We start from the raw sequence: 17,472 nt of genomic DNA, 5'->3' as shown, positions 1-17,472 counted from the left end.
AATGCTTAGCACTATGGAGTATTTGACCAGACAACAAATGTATTATGACCCAAATCCACCCTACATCTCTAAATGTAATGTTACAACTTGGTATTACAGTCCTGAAGTGGTATGTGAAACAGTTTATAAGTGTAGCCTACCTTTATGGACAATGTCCCTGGCCTTTTCAGGGTTGTTGCAGGTCTCCTGGAAGATGTCTTGCACCCTGGTGCTCAGGACCTGGCAGACGGCCCTTAACGCCTCCCGGTGGTCCTGGTTTAGGGATGTCCAGGGAACTGTCCCTCGCCAGAGCGCCCCACACCCCACGAGGTCTCACCCCACGCGACCAGCGGGGGTTTCATTATGCTGATCTGTTGCAAAAGGTTTCGTCTGTTGAAAATGTTTTGCAACAGAAACTGTTTACTCCAAAAGCTGTTGAGTTATGTTTTGGTCATAAAAGAAAGTTGTTGTTCAGTTGTGTCTCTCTTCAAAAAATAATAAGCAGCTGGAAGAAGTTGGAAGGAACACTGTAGAATGGCAATGCATTGAAAACATACAATTAAAAAAAACTACAACTTCTGTTTAAGACGCCGACAGCTTCTGTTGCAAAATGTTTTGTCTGTTGCAAAATGTTTTGTCTGTTGTAAAACGTTTTGTCTGTTGTAAAACGTTTTGTCTGTTGTAAAACGTTTTGTCTGTTGTAAAACGTTTTGCAACAGACAAAACTTTTGCAAAAGAATCTTTGAAAATCAAGTTGTCATTCAACCAGGGTGCTTCTCCTGGCGCGGTGTGGAGCAGGCCCAAGTTGTTTTCCACAAGATTCTTCATTGCTCTATGATGATATAGATCAGGTCTGTGAAGAACTCTTTGGATAGTCTGCAGTTCGCCGCCATGTTTTTGAAAACAGGCTCCGACTTGCTCTTGGCACCTGGCCCATCTTGGTGTCCAGGAGCAACTGGTACACCCGCCACTGTTGTTACTGTCAAGATCAGACCTGGCTGAAATAGGACTGATGGGAGTCCATCTCCCTAGCAGGGCTAATGGCCTGCTGCACCTCCAAAGGCATTGGTGCAAAGACAGGGAGGGACCCCTCACTGAAGGCTTGATAGGTGTCCCTTAGCCCCCCCCCCCCCAACACCTGCCTCACTAATGGTGGACCGGATTGGGCTTACCTGAGGATGAACTCTCATGACCACCAGCTCACTGGCCACATCCTCCACCAAGGTGTGGTTCAGGCACCGTACCAGCGGGGGTAGCCTCCATGCCCACCTCTTCCTCCTCAATAATTGTTTTCTGCACTGTATAATAATTTATAAGCATAACCATGACAATGTTACAGGCCACTATCACTTTGTCAACCAACGATACTGCAGAGATGCTGGTCACAGCCGGGCGGAAGCAACCAGGCTGGTCAACGAAAATTCCAATGACCACCCTGACCAGCTCCAGTTTCTCCTCTGTGGAGAGAAGCTCACTTTGGATATCCGATCCAGATGTGAAGAGGGCATGGTCCATGACCACCACAGAAATGGTCCCCTGGAGAGTGTGCTGGGTTGTCGAAGACAAATGGGTGGAGGCCCTTCCCTCTGAGGGCATGGTAGCCGGGTTGTACTCCATGTTCTGATCCGGGCACCAAGTCATCTGTGACAGAAGTGTAGAGGCCTTGAAGTGACAAAGCCCCGGGGGAGGACGGTCCTGCTTCGTTGCTGTCCACGAAGAGCTGGATGTTGTGCAGAATCACAGCCACGGTCATAGAAGCCCTGTTCTGGAGCTCATCCTCCATGTCTGAGGGGAAAACAAAATGATTATGTTTATTCTATTGGACAATTACACAGTTCATAGCCAGAACAGGACTCATAGGTGTGACATCAGGTATTCAGCTACCGATAACACGTCCTCTATGTCCTCTACGAGCAATGCACGTGACACAGCCATGTGACATCATTCTTCTCCGTGCTCACTGGGTTACCCTGGGATGAAGGGGAATAACCCCTTTCCCCACCTTCAGGTGTCAGCTGACGGCTTGGTGGCTCTGAAACAGAACAAGGTAATAATCATTAACAGTGTCTGATACCACCAGGGGAAAGAGAAAGAGAGCGAGAGAGAGTGAGGGAGAACAGAATGGATGCGTGTGGTCGAGAGACAGGAAGCAATAGGTAGTGTATGTAAAGGGAATCGGGAAAGTTTCTGTTTCAAAGTGAATGTTGGCTTTCTTCCTCAAGAGTCTTCTCATTGTCTCATCTCTCATTCTAGACCTACAGTGCATTAGGAAAGTATTCAGACCCCTTGACTTTTTCCACATTTTGTTACGTTACAGCCTTATTCTAAAATGGATTAAACATCAATCTACACACAATAACCCATAATAACAAAGCCAAAACTGGTTGATAGAAACATTTGCAAAAAACAGAAATACTGTACCTTATTTACTTAAGTATTCAGACCCTTTGCTATGAAACTCGAAATTGAGCTCAGGTGCATCCTGTTTCCATTAATCATCCTTGAGGTATTTCTACACCTTGATTGGAATCCACCTGTGGTAAATTCAATTGATTGGACATGATATGGAAAGGCACACACCTGTCTATAAAAAGTCCCACAGTTGACAGTGCATGTCAGAGCAAAAACCAAGCCATGAGGTCGAAGAAATTGTCCGTAGAGCTCCGAAACAGGATTGTGTCGAGGCACAGATCTGGGTACAGGTACCAAAACATTTCTGCATCATTGAAGGTCCCCAAGAACACAGGGGCCTCCATCATTCTTAAATGGAAGAAGTTTGGAACCACCAAGACTCTTCCTAGAGCTGGCCATCCGAGAAGGGCCTTATTCAGGGAGGTCTGATGAAACCAAGATTGAACTCTTTGGCCTGAATGCCAAGCGTCACATCTGGAGGAAACCTGGCACCATCCCTACGGTGAAGCATAGTGGTGGCAACATCATGCTGTGGAATGTTTTTCAGCTGCAGGGACTGGGAGACTAGTCATGATCCTTGATGAAACCCTACTCCAGAGCGCTCAGGACCTCATACTGGGGCGAAGGTTCACCTTCGAAACAGGACAACGACCCTAAGCACACAGCCAAGACAACGCAGGAGTGGCTTCTGGACAAGTCTCTGAATGTCCTTGAGTGGCCCAGCCAGAGCCCGGACTTGAACCCGATCTAACATCTTTGGAGAGACCTGAAAATAGCTGTGCAGCAACGCTCCCCATCCAACCTGACAGAGCTTAAGAGGATCTGCAGAGAAGAATGAAAGAAACTCCCCAAATACAGGTGTGTCAAGCTTGTAGCGTCATACCCAAGAAGACTCAAGGCTGTAATCGCTGCCAAAGGTGCTTCAACAAAGTACTGAGTAAAGGGTCTGAATACTTATGTAAATGTGATATTTCAGTTTTAGCAAACATTTCTAAGAACCTGTTTTTGCTTTGTCATTATATTGCGTGTCGATTGATGAGGGAATAAAAACAAAAAGTAAGAATAAGGCTGTAACCTAACAAAATGTGGGACAAGTCAAGGGGTCTGAATACCTTCTGAAGGCACTGTATTTGTGGATTTAACAAGGACCTTGCATGGGGATATCAGTAGAAGTCCCTCACCTCTCCTTGCCTTCATTGTGTTTGTATGCAGACAGTCTGTGTGGTTTGTCCTTGCATAGGAGACTGGGAGGTGATTAGGTTTAATGTCATGCCCGGTCTGCTTTGCTGCCCCCGAGAGTCGTTTGTTCTAATGGCTTCCTCTGAATGGATTGGGCAGCCAACAGCCATGAGGCTCTTTGCAAAGCAATGCAGGAAGTAGTCTGAGGCAGTCACGCTATGCAGTTTCTCTCTGGTCCAGTATCACTCATGTGTTATGAACTCATTAATAAACCCATTTAGACTAATGAAAAAACAAAACGTTAGACATCTTTGTGGGGACTTTCTGGTCATGCTAATGATGGTGTGAAGGGTGAGAGGAATTTCAGAACAACACTGACATGTTGTGCATCACTATGGAACAGTCTGTGGTTGTTCAGTGCGATATTTTCCCATATATTGTTTTTTAGCAGTTTCAGCTGTTTTTCTTACCCCTGGATCCAAGCAGTTCTCCCACTGATATGGTTTTTATAATACAAAGGTGATCATAAAATGAATCTATAAAGGAGAAAGCAAACAACTTTAAAACACTTGAAAAAAGAAGCTCCTATCTGATTTCTGTCTTGACGGGATTAGCCAATATGGGGTTGCATGACGAGGTGGGAAGCAGGTTAAAGGTTGAAAAGGCTGTCTTTCATGGGGCCGCAACACTTGAATTTGATAGATATGTTCACTTTTATTATCTTGGCCACACACACACACACACACACACACACACACACACACACACACACACACACACACACACACACACACACACACATAGAGCGAGTGAGAGAGAGAGACAGAGACAGAGAAAAAAAAGCAGAGAAAGAAAGAGGGAGCGGGAGAGGGAGAGGGAGAAAGAGAGAGAGAGACAGACTAACAGAGACAGAAACAGAAAGGGAGTATTCAATGTTCAATGTGGTGACATTGAATATTTGAATAGTTCACAGTGATACAGTAAGTAGCTACCTGTTTAAGATTATCCATAAGAAAACATAGTTGTTATTGACCTAAAGCCAGTCACCATTCCTCCCTCTCCCTCCCACACACCCACTTACAATCTGAGCCAAACTCTTTATGGGCCATCGTCTTGTAATACTGCCCCTTTTACTGCCCTCAGTGCAAGCTGCTGTCAAGGATAAGGCAATTAGCTAATCATAAAGACATCATTTATAGAATCTGCAAGCAACAAGGGCATTTCAGTGCCTTACCGTCCCCCTTACATTGAAGTGAAATTTTCTGAACAGCAATGGGTCAGTATAGTGGGCTATTGGTTGACCTGTCCTCTGATAAAGAAATGTATGTAGGCCATGGTATAAAATAGTCTGCTGCTGTTATGAGCCAGGATCAGACAAGCCTCATTCAGTGGGCTTTTTTTGGTGTAGTTGCCAGTAGCAAAACCAATACTTGGCTGTCGCTGCATTTTTTTTTTGTCTCTCCTTTCTCTGATCTAATTGAGTTGTGAGACTGTGAGTAGTGGGACTGTGAGTAGTGTGACTGTGAGTAGCCAGAGAGCTCAGAACATGGCTCATTCTCTCCTCAGCCTTATCTCGGGCCACATCCAGGTAGTGGAGGCATGTGATGTTGAGCAACGGGGTCATAAAACCATGCAACTCTTTATGAGTGGAACTGACTGTAAACCTGTGGCTGCGCTCGATGTCCTCTGCCTCCCAGGCTGCAGGGCCTACACTGCACTGCTCTGAAGTGGAGGCAGAGGCACTGAAGCAGTCCGCCAACCAAGCCATCAGTGCTGTTCACCCTCAGCCCATTTGGCTGCCCTTTCTTTCTTGGTTAAAGTTTCCAAGATTGAAGATTTATGTAAATGATTCCTGAATTGGACACATCCTCAAATACACAGTAAATGTTCCTATAGCATTGGAAGAATCTAACACTGTATACCTTGAGGGAAATGGTTAAAAACATTTAAATAGGTCATGCTGGGTTAGTCAGTTAAGAACAAATTCTTATTTACAATGACAGTCTACCGGGGAACAGTGGGTTAACTGCCTTGTTCAGAACGACAGATTTTTACCTTGTCAGCTCGGGGATTCGATCCAGCAACCTTTCGGTTGCTGGCACAACACTCTAACCACTAGGCTACCTGCCACCCCAAAATACTGACAAATGGAATATATGTTTAGTTACAAGACAATACAAGTGTTGTCAAAGATAATATGTGGGGTCTAGATTGCTCTCCTACAATTATAAATGTGTCATAAAAGTGATATTTTATCTCATTAAGTTGTTACTTACCCATATTGTCCTCAAGGTTTGTTTGACCGTCTGTGCGTATGTGTATGTTGTGAGACTGAGGGGTCATGTGGGGGGTTGGGGGAGCCAGTGGGCTGGTGAGTCACACAGGTTGGGGGTACTGATGCAGCAGGTGGGACTGTGCAGTCACCATGTCTCAATCTACGAGCCAATACTGCATGACTAGTCCTGGGTCATCGTTAATGGCACCCCAATTACACCCTCTCTGTTCTCCAGATAGCAGCCAGTGTAGCAGCCAGTGTAGCATGACCTAGCTCAATGACTCCATCCCTCTCCATGGAAATAATAGAGATATTTTGTCATTAGACTACAGCAAGGTTTTGTGAATGTATGTTCTTGAGCTAGGGGGGTTGAAATGATGGTGCACACCGACACAAAGCCCCCCATCCCAAAACCCCTGTTCCCCATTGCCCATACACCTGGTCCCTGTAAAATGTTAGAGAGCAGGGAGTGATGAGCAGGTGGTTGGGTATGTTATGTGTTGGCCCTGTGTTGAAATGCAGATGAAACAAGCCTATAGCCAGGGGTGGGGGGGCTGAGGGTAGAGTTGGTAAGGTCAAACTGATGTGGCACTGTTGAGCCACAGAGGGACATTTCTTTCCGCCAGGATGCCTCCCGTGGCCGGGGTTAATGTGATGTTAGAGGGACAGAGATGTGTGGATGAATTCATTTAAGGGATGAGCAGAGAAGCGTTGAGACAGAGCGGGCAGAGTCCATGGAGGTGAGCAGAGGGGGGTTAGGGGGCGGTTATGGGAGGGGGCTGATCTGGGCACTTCCATTGGCACCCATCCCCATCCTGATCACGGTCAGGTGGATCTGCCTACATGCTCCCTGACCCCCAGTGATCATCATGGCACTACACGCTTCACTCGGTAAGACAGTGATGCCAACAATAACACACAAAAAACATACCCATTAAAATGAATCAGTTACCAACAGAAATGTGTCAGAGATGGGTACACATTATCCTGGCATAAATCTCCACATGGCACCATGGTACATGATGGAGAATACCGGTTTTCACCAGGCTAACCCAAAAGACCACTGGCCAAGACCTTTAAGATGCTTTCCCATTGATAGAGACTGTCGTTGACCTAATCAGCTGTTTGTCATAGTCCACTGTAAGTTATGACGAAACGGTTTTCATAAGTGACGTTGTTGAAATACTTCAGTATTTCTATTATTCAAACAAGTCTTTCTTGAGTCAATATTTAATGATATTATTGTGTCTTATTTGAAATCAAGAAATAACTTTTATTTCCTCTTGTGCAAGATCATTGGCATTTGGCACAAGGTACAGGAAAGACAGCCTTATCTTAACAAAGAGTCATGTCCGGTGACAACACACACTCAGAGTGGAAGGTAACTGTAGGTAACTGTAGGTGCTTCAAGCTGTCGGAGAAGGACACGACAGACAACATGGTTGATTGAGCTTTTCCATTTACTCATGTTACAATAGATAACTTGGGTTTCACATTAGGTGGCAAAGGGCCAGATAGGTATTTGTTCAAGTTCTTAACCAACTTAAACAAGCAAAGTAGACCCAAGGGGGCTCTTGAAGTATTTGTTACTTGTGATCAACATTAGAGCTTTGTAAATAGTAGGACTATAGTATCCTACATTTATAGAGAACAGTATCTTCTCATTTCCTTTATTTCCATAAGAGGGGTCATGGATTTGTATTGAATTTAGGGTTCTCGATGTACTGCAGGCTTTAGAGGATTACATAGCCGACGGCTGCTGGTGTAGTGTACAGTAGACTTCTTATGTTTACCTGCTCCATGTGGTCCTCTGTTTATCTTCTGATTGGAACAACACATTTATCAGACCTGTCCTTATTCCATCTGGATTTATCACTTGGATGGTAGGCAGGAAACAGTACACTGCCAACTCTGTTTTATGGTTAGATATTGTGTTTGTGCACATATGATTACATATAAATGTAATTTGTTCTTCTACATGTGAGATACATCTTTTGCATTCATTTTCTCATGTATAAAATACTTCTTAAGTCCTCATAGCACCAAAGGTGATTGTGGTCTACTATGTCTGGACGAGGATGAGGTACCAGTACAGTAAGTGAGTTCAACAATGCTCCCATTTAGTCCTCCTCTCTTTGTGGGGCCACGCCAGCATTGATTGGTGTCTGAGGTAAAAGGAAATGTGCTGATTCCTCACACATGTAGTGATTCATTAACATTGAGCAAAAAAAGGAAATAAAAACAGCTTATAGACAGGGATAGAGGATCTGCTACTGTGGCTGTCAGACCAGGCAAATAAATTGCTGACAGAAAAAAACTTGAACATAAAGGTCATTCTTGCTACTGTCACGTTTTCAGCTTATATTGTCCCGGTTTATAGCCAAAGTAAAAAGCTTCTTTAAGAGCTGTAGAGTTCTAAGAGGTCTTTCTGTCGAGATTGATGGTTTTGAAATCAAATAAAACAATTACATGCAATATAGGAACAGTCCTAAGTAGCATTCAAACATAGTTTATTTTAGCGAATCAGTGACATAACTTGAAAATATACACAATATATTCAAAAGTATGTGGACACCCCTTCAAATGAGTGTATTTGGCTATTTCAGCCACACCCGTTGCTGACAGGTGTATAAAATCGAGCACACAGCCATGCAATCTCCATATACAAACATTGGCAGTAGAATGGCCTTACTGAAGAGCTCAGTCTTTCATCATGACACCATCATAGGATGCCACCTTTCCAACAAGTCAGTTTGTCAAATTTTGGCCCTGCTAAATCTGCCCCAGTCAACTGTAAGTGCTGTTATTGTGAATTGGAAATGTCTAGGAGCAACAACGGCTCAGCCGCAAAGTGGTAGTCCACACAAGCTCACAGAACAGGACCGCCGTGTGCTGAAGAGCACAGCGCGTAAAACTCCTCTGTCCTTGGTTGCAACACTCACTACCGAGTTTCAAACTGCCTCTGGAAGCAACTTCAGCACAAACCCATGAAATGGGTTTCCATGGCCGAGCAGCTGCACACAAGCCTAAGATCACCAAGAACCAGGCCAAGGATTGGCTCGAGTGGTGTAAAGCTCGCCGCCATTGGACTCTGGAGCTGTGGAAACGCGTTCTCTGGAGTGATGAATCACACTTCACCGTCTGGCAGTCCGACGGACTAATCTGGATTTGGTGGATGCCAGGAGAACGCTACCTGCCAGAATGTATAGTGCTGACTGTAAGGTTTGGTGGAAGAGGAATAATGGTCTGCGGCTGTTTTTCATGGTTCGGGCTAGGCTCTGAGGGAAATCTTAACACTACAGCATACAATTACATTGTAGACGATTCTGTGCTTCCAACTTTGTGGCAACAGTTTGGGGAAGGCCCTTTCCTGTTTCAGCATGACAATGCCCCCGAGCACAAAGCGAGGTCCATACAGAAATGATTTGTCGAGATCGGTGTGGAAGAACTTCATTGGCCTGCACAGAGCCCTGACCTCAACCCCATCGAACACCTTTGGGATGAATTGGAATGTTGACTGTGAGCCAGGCCTAATCACCCAACATCAGTGCCCAACCTCACTGATGCTCTTGTGGCTGAATGGAAGCAAGTCCCTGCAGCAATGTTCCAACATCTAGTGGAACTGCCTTCCCAGAAGAGTGGAGGCTGTTATAGCAGCAAAGGGGGAGCAACTCCATATTAATGTCCATGATTTTGGAATGAGATGTTCAACATACTTTTGGTCATGTAGTGTATCTTATAAAGAATCTAGAGCATGTTGTTTGGTGGCAATTCACAAGGAAAATGGGTACATTTTCCTTATATTGACAAGTTTAGAGTTTGTATTATGTATAAGGATGGATCAGTTGTCTTTTATGAATATCTTGAAGATGAACAAGGGCATGGTATAGCCTTGGACAGACCAGATAGCAGAAAAGACATGAGGCATATACAGTAGGCCCATTATTTTGTCATTTACCTTCATGACATATTCAAATGGTTAACAATGTCATAAAGATATACAGTGTCTTTATTGCACCAGAAAAACATGCTTCTTAATGTCGATGTCCAAGAGCTCCCTCAACACGTACACAGAGTATACAAAACATTAAGAACACCTGCTCTTTCCATGACATAGACTGACCAGGTGAATCTTAATATTTTTTATACTCAGTGTATAACTGTACCTACCCTCTATCCTATCACATATAGGCCAATGTTGGCTGTTCTGGGGAATGTTGAATCTGTGGCTGCATCTGAAATGCACCATATTTCCTTATACACTGAGTATACTCCCCCCCCCTTTGCCCTCAGAACAGCCTCAATTCGTCAGGGGATGGACTCTACAAGGTGTCGAAAGCATTCCACAGGGATGATTGCCCACGTTGACCCCAATGCTTCCCACAATTGTGTCAAGTTGGTTGGATGTCCTATGGGTGGTGGACCATTCTTGTGTGTGTGTCTGTGTCTGTGTGTGTGTGTGTGTGTGTGTGTGTGTGTGTGTGTGTGTGTGTGTGTGTGTGTGTGTGTGTGTGTGTGTGTGTGTGTGTGTGTGTGTGTGTGTGTGTGTACATGCATGTGTGCGTGCATGCGTGTGTCACAGAGTGTGTGTGTGTGTGTGTGTGTGCCCATGTTTGCTCTGCAGGGTCTCAGTCAGAACATTCCACTTCTCATGGCTGCTAATGGCAGTGGTGTGTGCCTCTGCATTAATAAAGGGGCAGTGAACCCGGCTCTAATCGCAGAGGAAGCCAAGCAGTTAGTAACCACTGAATCTTTCATTGTGGAGAGGAGGAGGAGGAGAAAGGGAAACATTGGGCTGGAGTGGGAGGGGGGTGGGAGGGAGGGAGGGAGGGAGGGAAAAGAGGGAGGAGGGCGGGGGAGGCGTAGGAGGAGGAGGGTGACCAAAATCACATACACTCCTGATTCCTAGCCAGACCTCACCCTAACATGCATCAGTGGTCTGGTCAAGAGCATTGTGGGTCCTTCCTAAGTCGCTGGAACAAGCCCGGGCACAGACCAACCAATGAGAGTGCAAGTGTGCGTGTGCACTTGTGCGTGTATGTGTGTGAATGCGAGTGTGTGCGTGTGTGGTGCATGGAGATGAGGGAGGATTCTGTCTCAGTGTATCCACCTGTTAGAATCAGGTCTGGGAGAATAAACTCTGCCCTGTCCCATTTATCTTCCACTCTCTCCCACCTCTTCCTCTGATTGCATTATGCAAATCCACAACAACAGGAAATTGGATTACATTACATTAAGTACTGAGAGTATTTCTCAAGAAAGCAAGAAAACGTTTCACCTAACTGTCTCAGAAATAAAGCAGATAGATTTTAGACTAGTTTTAGAATGAGATATCTTTTGGAGAACAATTGTATGGTATTTTCTCTGTGGCCATTCTGTCAATTTGTCAAATGGAGTGGATAATAACATAACGCATCTACTTTAAATGTATCATTAAATAAAGAGCGCTTTTAATGTGCTATACATTTTGTAACAGATTGTTTGCCTAACCATTGAGAACAGGAGTTAATGAATTGGATCTGATTTGAATTCCTTTCATCTAACAACTCAAGTCAGAATTTGTATTTTTTCTGAGGCGATTTTTAACAACCAACTGCCACACTTAGCGTGGTCTTGGCACACTGCTTTCAGTCTAATCTGATTGGGGTCAATGGAGATACTGTATGTATTTATGCGTGTGTGTGTGTGTGTGAATCAGGGTTTGGATTAGCTTGTTGTGATACTTTAGCTGCGGCCTTACACACCTGATTTTAGTGCAGCTATTTGGCTCATTCCTCAGTATATGGCAGCAGTGAGGTCATATGTAGTTTCAGTAGTACTATGCCTGATACCCTTTGTGACATCATATGTAGTACAAAAGGAGCCCTATAGACTACAGTTGTTCAAGTGACCTATGAGGAATGGCCGTTGATTTGAACCCTGCATATTCCATCAAAGCACTGAAGAACATTTGAATTAGAGGCAGAATCATGCAAATGCCTTCAGAGTTGACTAGTTCAGCCTCACCAATGGCTAACTCACAAATAAAAAACAAAGGTCGCCTTTTTTTACCACAGGCTCAGGGATGTGGGTCTTCCTCATTCTTTGCGTGGTGTGTGAGCACAGCACAGCTCGCTGCAGGACACGGGTGCAGACTAATACCTACCATAGTAAGCAGTTTCAAAATATGCTCTGCATAAGAGCGTCTGCTAAATGACTAAAATGTAAATGTAATATAATTTTGCTCTCAATGGATGTAGACCTGACAATCTTATAGACCATGTCTCCTTTTGGAGTAATGGAGGTCCAGTGTGTAATTGAGGCCTTAGGCTGGGATTGATAGGAACTGTTCTAAAACAAAGAGAAATGTGCAGCTTGCTGCTTTGTAGTGTAGTGCTGTAGTGGGTGATTTCTGCTTTGATGGATGAGGAAGGAGAAGAGCGTAGGTAGGCCTTGAGTAGGAGTTTACACCAGGAGAGGTGTGATGTGGCCTCTGTGGCTGTCTGCACAAGTCATCCATGGCAAACAGTGGACAAGATCCAAACTCACACATTTATCTCCTGGGACCTTTCAGTAAATGTCGGTGAACGAACACATTGTTTTTCACCTGAAGAAGACAAAGGGCTTTGGTTGTCCTGGATGGTGGTGGGCCACACACTTACCTTGATGTGTTTTCTCATGCCTCAATGTGCCTGTGTGTGTTTTTGGTCTCATTTGATTTCCCTGAGTCACTCTGTTGGAAATTGAGGTTGCGTCTCAAATGGCATCCTATATAGTGCACTTCTTTTGACCTGGGCCCATACGGCTCTGGTCAAAAGTAGTGCACGATAGGGAAAAGGGTGCCATTTGGGATGGAACCTGACTCTGTTATTAACTTCTGTGCCAGGACCCTGATTAATTGGGCAGCATTAGTTGAAGGTGTTCCTTTCTGCAGACCTGAAAGTGTTACACAGCACCAACTTTGACAGAATTACAGTTGAAGTATGATACACACACAAAGGTTAAGTCCTTCCTGTGAAGTGTGCGTACAATCTTTGCAATTAAATGCTTGGTCTAGGTCTCAATTTGATTGTAGAAATATTTTATTGCAGATATTCATTTCTTAGTCACTGTTGACTAGTTCTGGTGAATCAGTTGTTTGGAATTATAATGTTCATTGATGACCTACCTAGCAACTACTTTACTCTATTCTGATTTGTCAGATGTTTGTAATTGTGGGGAGAGAGCAGGGCTGCGTTCGCTACGTTTTTACATTCTGAAACATTGAACTGAATGGAAACTGAATGACCAGTTGAAAAACGGGGTGGGGTTGAGTTGTGGGTTGGGGAACACTGTCAGCATGGCCACTGCCCTTTAAATACCTCACTTATTGTTTCAAGCCAGACCTCGCCACACCGACCAAAAGGGAGGGTTAAGTACCTCAAAGTCTGTTCAAGAACGTACAAGAACGTTTTGGTGAAACGTGTCGTTCAGTACAAACCGTTCCGCAACGTAGCAAACATTCAAGCAAACTCAACGCACCTCAGGAAGAAGTAGTTGAATTGATGCCATAGAGAATGATAGAGGCCAACTTCATTGGTTGATCCCTCCTGGTGACCCTGTTGAAATCATGTTCAACCAGTTCATCAGGAAGGATCAGCGAATCATGAAGAAAAGAAATGTACTACTTCAAAATGGAGATAGCCTCAATGGCGCTGTCCATGCTGTCACAGACGCTATAATTGCTCAGATACAAAGAGTCCTCTATCTCTATGGTTGATGCATGGCTGTAATTGTGGTCAGTTCATCAGTAAACCTGAAAAAGAGTAATCATTCTCCGTCTAGTTTGTCTACATGAAGGCCCAATCCCAAATGGACCCCTAAGCCCTACACCCTATGCACTTGTGGAGATCTGATAGGATTTGATTGGTAGTATGGTGAAACTTCCACTTAGTCTATTAGAGAGCAAGGGGGAGCTATTACCATATTGCTTACAACTGTCAAATCCTCTCAGTTCTCCACAAGTGCACAGGGTGTAGGGCATTTGGGATTGAGCCAGAGAGTGATCCATCCACCATCTAAAGAACCCTCTAACTACATGAGCTTGGTCACAGTCCCAGTGAAGGGTCATGAAATCAAACTCATCTCTTTGTAAGTTGTGCAAGCCATCATTGTGTTTCTCTCACTACCTTATACCATGCTAACCCCAAAGGAGGCAGTTCACTCCCCAAAGGAGTCAGTTCACTACCATGCTAACCCCAAAGGAGTCAGTTCACTCCCCAAAGGAGTCAGTCCATTACCATGCTAACCCCAAAGGAGTCAGTTCACTCCCCAAAGGAGTCAGTCCATTACCATGCTAACCCCAAAGGAGTCAGTTCACTCCCCAAAGGAGTCAGTCCATTACCATGCTAACCCCAAAGGAGTCAGTTCACTCCCCAAAGGAGTCAGTCCATTACCATGCTAACCCCAAAGGAGTCATTTCACTCCCCAAAGGAGTCAGTCCATTACCATGCTAACCCCAAAGGAGTCAGTTCACTCCCCAAAGGAGTCAGTCCATTACCATGCTAACCCCAAAGGAGTCAGTTCACTCCCCAAAGGAGTCAGTCCATTACCATGCTAACCCCAAAGGAGTCAGTTCACTACCCAAAGGAGTCAGTCCATTACCATGCTAACCCCAAAGGAGTCAGTTCACTACCCAAAGGAGTCAGTCCATTACCATGCTAACCCCAAAGGAGTCAGTTCACTCCCCAAAGGAGTCAGTCCATTACCATGATAACCCCAAAGGAGTCAGTTCACTCCCCAAAGGAGTCAGTCCATTACCATGCTAACCCCAAAGGAGTCAGTTCACTCCCCAAAGGAGTCAGTCCATTACCATGCTAACCCCAAAGGAGTCAGTTCACTCCCCAAAGGAGTCAGTCCATTACCATGCTAACCCCAAAGGAGTCAGTTCACTCCCCAAAGGAGTCAGTCCATTACCATGCTAACCCCAAAGGAGTCATTTCACTCCCCAAAGGAGTCAGTCCATTACCATGCTAACCCCAAAGGAGTCAGTTCACTCCCCAAAGGAGTCAGTCCATTACCATGCTAACCCCAAAGGAGTCAGTTCACTCCCCAAAGGAGTCAGTCCATTACCATGCTAACCCCAAAGGAGTCAGTTCACTACCCAAAGGAGTCAGTCCATTACCATGCTAACCCCAAAGGAGTCAGTTCACTCCCCAAAGGAGTCAGTCCATTACCATGCTAACCCCAAAGGAGACAGTTCACTCCCCAAAGGAGTCAGTTCACTACCATGCTAACCCCAAAGGAGACAGTCCACTACCCAAAGGAGTCAGTTCACTACCATGCTAAGGAGGAAATTGTTGCAGCTGTCTGGAAGGGGGTAACATCAGGGTTAAAGGGGAATCATTGTGCGTTTTAGATTGTATTACATGTTGTGCTTGTTGCCATCCCTGACTTCCAGCCATAGGATAGCCAGCCATATTGTGTTTACACCTGGAGAGTCATAGAGATACCGTCTCCGGCTCCCTATACTCTGACAAAGTGGCTGTTGCTTCAATCCCTGAATCAATATTGACCACCGACAGACCGGCCTGCTTGCCAGAGAAACAGCAGCAGGTTGATTGCAGCTGGAGGCTAGAGAAGATGGATGCAACAGCAGGGAAGGGGAAGGTGCTATAGGTCCTGTAGCTTCTACTGAGTGTACCATGTATGTTCCACAGACAGAGAGAGGTGTTCCTCAAAAAACTCCCCTCACTGTGCATGGTGAATTTAAGATGTTATCATCTACTCAAATCTATTTTGTATATTGGACCGTTATTTACTGTGCTGATGCGAACTCCTTTAGAAAGTATTAAGGATACCATTCAAACTGAGGAATTGATTATGCTATGTAGCCCTCACCCTATACAACAGCACCAGCCCCCCTGAGATTCAGTATGAGGGGCCAAGTTTGAGCAGGGCTGCCCCAGCCAGCCCCAAGGCCCAGTCTGACAGCAGGATGAATCAGTGCTTTGGTGTGTTGTACTGTAGTGTGCAGCCTGCCTGTCTTAGCTGGTGCCGGGAGCAACCTGATCCTGACTGTCGAGAAGGGAAGAGGGGGTGTACCGAATGATGCAAGGGGTCGCACTGCCCCGATGGGCAAGCTAACGTTACTGCACACATCTAACTCATGTTCTGGTTTTGGTTGTCAGTCAGATGACTCTAGTCTACACAGTAAGAAAGATATACTTAGAGAAAAATAAGAAGAGAGAGAGAAAAATAAGAAGAGAGAGAGAGAGAGAGAAAAATAAGGAGAGAGAGAGAAAAATAAGGAGAGAGAGAGAGAGAGAGAAAAATAAGGAAGAGAGAGAGAGAGAGAGAGAGAGAGAGAGAGAGAGAGAGAAAAATAAGGAGAGAGAAAAATAAGGAGAGAGAGAGAGAGAGAGAGAGAGAGAAAAATAAGGAGAGAGAAAAATAAGGAGAGAGAAAAATAAGGAGAGAGAGAGAGAGAGAGAGAGAGAAAAATAAGGAGAGAGAGAGAGAGAGAAAAATAAGGAGAGAAAAATAAGGAGAGAGAGAGAGAGAGAGCAAAATAAGGAGAGAGAGAGAGAGAGAGAGAGAAAAATAAGGAGAGAGAGAGAGAGAGAGAAAAATAAGAGAGAGAGAGAGAGAAATAAGGAGAGAGAGAGAGAGAAAAATAAGGAGAGAGAGAGAGAGAGAGAGAAAAATAAGGAGAGAGAGAGAGAGAGAGAAAAAAATAAGGAGAGAGAGAGAAAAAATAAGGAGAGAGAGAGAGAGAGAGAGAGAGAGAGAGAGAGAGAAAAATAAGGAGAGAGAGAGAGAGAGAGAGAGAGAGAGAGAGAGAAAAATAAGGAGAGAGAGAGAGAGAGAGAGAGAGAGAGAGAGAGAGAGAGAGAAAAAATAAGGAGAGAGAGAGAGAAAAATAAGGAGAGAGAGAGAGAGAGAGAGAGCAAAATAAGGAGAGAGAGAGAGAGAGAGAGAGAAAAATAAGGAGAGAGAGAGAGAGAGAGAAAAATAAGGAGAGAGAGAGAGAGAGAAAAAAATAAGGAGAGAGAGAGAGAGAGAAAAAAATAAGGAGAGAGAGAGAGAGAAAAATAAGGAGAGAGAGAGAGAGAGAGAAAAAAAAATAAGGAGAGAGAGAGAGAAAAAAAAATAAGGAGAGAGAGAGAGAGAGAAAAAAAAATAATGAGAGAGAGAGAGAGAGAGAAAAATAAGGAGAGAGAGAGAGAAAAATAAGGAGAGAGAGAGAGAGAAAAATAAGGAGAGAGAGAGAGAGAGAGAGAAATAAGGAGAGAGAGAGAGAGAGAGAAATAAGGAGAGAGAGAGAGAGAGAGAAATAAGGAGAGAGAGAGAGAGAGAGAGAGAGAGAGAAATAAGGGAGAGAGAGAGAGAGAGAGAGAGAAATAAGGAGAGAGAGAGAGAGAGAGAGAGAGAAATAAGGAGAGAGAGAGAGAGAAATAATGAGAGAGAGAGAGAGAAATAAGGAGAGAGAGAGAGAGAGAGAGAAAAATAAGGAGAGAGAGAGAGAGAGAGAGAAAAATAAGGAGAGAGAGAGAGAAATAAGGAGAGAGAGAGAGAGAAATAAGGAGAGAGAGAGAGAGAAATAAGGAGAGAGAGAGAGAGAGAAATAAGGAGAGAGAGAGAGAGAAAAATAAGGAGAGAGAGAGAGA

Source organism: Salmo salar, chromosome ssa20 (genome assembly GCF_905237065.1).
Source record: "Salmo salar chromosome ssa20, Ssal_v3.1, whole genome shotgun sequence".
Lineage (NCBI taxonomy): Eukaryota > Metazoa > Chordata > Actinopteri > Salmoniformes > Salmonidae > Salmo > Salmo salar.
The sequence above is the reverse complement of the archived record's forward strand: the minus strand, read 5'-3'. Positions refer to the sequence as shown.